This window comes from Moschus berezovskii, chromosome 8 (genome assembly GCF_049115385.1).
Source record: "Moschus berezovskii isolate FMDL1 chromosome 8, NW_MosBer_1.0, whole genome shotgun sequence".
NCBI classification, from domain to species: domain Eukaryota; kingdom Metazoa; phylum Chordata; class Mammalia; order Artiodactyla; family Moschidae; genus Moschus; species Moschus berezovskii.
In genome coordinates, this window is record NC_142467.1 from 41,847,549 (window position 1) to 41,850,330 (window position 2,782).

Here is a 2,782-nt window from a genome sequence, read left to right on the forward strand (position 1 = left end):
TTGGAACAATGTAGGGATGACCCCCTCGTGTCAAAAGAAGTCTGGCTACCCCATCTGTCTTTTGAGAATAAGAAAAATTTCTGGAATTTGTAGACATTTTCAAGTTATGGAAGCCTCAAGAGAAAGATATTTAGGGTCTCTGCATATGAGGAAGAGTTTCAGCAATATTAGAAAAAAAAATTCATCCACCTACACATCCATCCGTTTCTTTCACAAATAATTATTGAGGACTTACTATATGCCAGGAACCGTTCAAAACAGGGGAGAGGGGAGAACCAGGGAAGTATTGGTCAAGGGTACCAAGTTTCAGTTGGGCAAGAAGAGTAAGTCCTAGAGATCGACTGTACACCATAGTGCCTACTGTTAGCAACAATGTGTTGTGCAGAAAGGGTAGCTCTTCTAAGTGTTCCATCACAGTCACCACTCCCTGGCCAGGAGTGCCACACTGATTCCTCTCGGGTTTGTGGGTGCTGCTCTGAGCAGCCGTCACCCTTTATACCAGAAAGCTGGCAGGCACCATGAGGAAAAAACAAAACAAGAAGAAAGTAGAGGAGGTGCTAGAGGAAGAGGAATATGTGGTGGAAAAAGTTCTAGACCAGCAAGTGGTAAAGGGCCAAGTGGAGTATCTCCTAAAGTGGAAGGGGGTCTCAATGAGGACAACACATGGGAGCCGGGAGATAACCTGACTGCCCTGACCGCACGGCTGAGTTTCTGCAGTCACAGAAAAGCAGCACCTGAGACAGGTAAATCAGATGGAGGCAAGTGCAAAGCTGATTCTGATTCAGCCAATATGGGGGAGGAGAGCAAACCAAAGAAGAAGAAAAGAATCAGAAAAGCCACAAGGCTTTGCCTGGGGTTTGGAACCTGAGTGGATTATTGGAGCTACAGACTCCAGTGGAGAACTCATGTTCCTGATGAAATGGAAAAACTCTGATGAGGCTGACCTGGTCCCTGCCAAGGAAGCCAATGTCAAGTGCCCACAGGTTGTCATATCCTTCTATGAGGAAATGCTGATATGCATTCCTATCCCTCAGAGGATGATGACAAAAAAAGAAAACAAGAATTAACTCTTGAATACCAGCGGCTGTCACATCTGACTGTGGGTTTCAAGTGGGGAGAGAAGGAGTTCTACTTGTCTTGACACCATAAAGACAGCTTAAGAAGATGTGCTTTGAAGAGCCAGTATAGTTTCTGTGCCCTACAGCAGCCTAAGTGCTTTAAAGTCATTTCCTGCTGTACAGTTTGCACACCCATCTTGGGAGAGAGGAAGAAGAATCAGTGTTTCAAGGCAACCCATTCCGAACTTCACTAAGAAAAGCAAAGGGTCTTCTATGATGGACAAAACTTGTAGAGTGGGATGTGGGAAAGCAACAGATACTGTATATCTTCAAAGAGCATCTCCACAACCCACAGCCTTCTTCCCAAGAGGGTTAACTGCATTTTTCACAGCATAGAATGTGTGTAGTTGTTTTTGGCTATTACTGGTGTATTGTGTAGGGTAGGTGGGATGGGGTGGGAAAGAAGGGAGACTGGAGTTAAGATCATTTTTGCTAAAATCTGAAGAAACTGTGAAACAAAGAAAAAAACAACTAATGATGATTGGGTTCTGTGTCCAGAATATTGTATCCTTTCAAAAAATGTCATTGGCCACCTAAATGAGGACTGTGAGAGACTGTTTAAAAGCTGTGAATGCCTGAAAATTAGAAGCCAAGTATTCCCTGCCTGAGATTAATGCTGGTCCCAACAAAGGACTAGGCTAGCTATGATGTTAACCATTTGGGGGATGGAAACTGGTTGAGAAGGAAAAGTCTTATTGAATGTATACAGGAGGATCATTCTGTCTTCAGTTCAGTTCAGTTCAGTCGCTCAGTCGTGTCCAACTCTTTGCGACCCCATGAACCACAGCACGCCAGGCCTCCCTGTCCATCTCCAACTCCCAGAGTCCACCCAAACCCATGTCCATTGTGTTGGTAATATCATCCAGCCATCTCATCCTCTATCGTCCCCTTCTCCTCCTGCCCTCAACCTTTCCCAGCATCAGGGTCTTTTCCAGTGAGTCAGCTCTCTGCATCAGGTGGCCAAAGTATTGGAGTTTCAGCTTCAACATCAGTCCCTCCAATGAACACCCAGGACTGAGCTCCTTTAGGATGGACTGGTTGGATCTCCTTGCTGTCCAAGGGACTCTCAGGAGTCTTCTCCAACACCACAGTTCAAAAGCATCAATTCTTCGGCGATCAGCTTTCTTCACAGTCCAACTCTCACATCCATACATGACCACGGGGAAAACCATAGCCTTGACTAGACAGACCTTTGTTGACAAAGTAATGTCTCTGCTTTTTAATATGCTGTCTAAGTTGGTCATAACTTTCCTTCCAAGGAACAAGTATCTTTTAATTTCATGGCTTCAATCACCATCCACAGTGATTTTGGAACCCAGAAAAATAAAGGCTGACTGTTTCCACTGTTTCCCCATCTATTTCCCATGAAGTAATGGGACCAGATGCCATGATCTTAGTTTTCTGAATGTTGAGCTTTAAGCCAACTTTTTCACTCTCCTCTTTCACTTTTATCAAGAGGCTCTTTAGTTCCTCTTCACTTTCTATCATGCATATCTGAGGTTATTGATATTTCTCCCAGCAATCTTCATTCCAGCTTGTGATTCTTCCAGTCCAGCATTTCTCATGATGTACTCTGCATATAAGTTAAATAAGCAGGATGACAATATACAGTCCTGACATACTCCTTTTCCTATTTGGAACCAGTCTGTTGTTCCACATCCAGT

The 2,782-nt window shown here is 44.1% G+C and overlaps 1 pseudogene; it reads left to right on the plus strand.

The window, feature by feature from the left end:
- The first annotated feature begins 518 nt into the window (after positions 1–518).
- LOC148777042 (chromobox protein homolog 1 pseudogene) lies at positions 519–1,141 on the plus strand (annotated as a pseudogene).
- Positions 1,142–2,782: the final 1,641 nt, after the last annotated feature.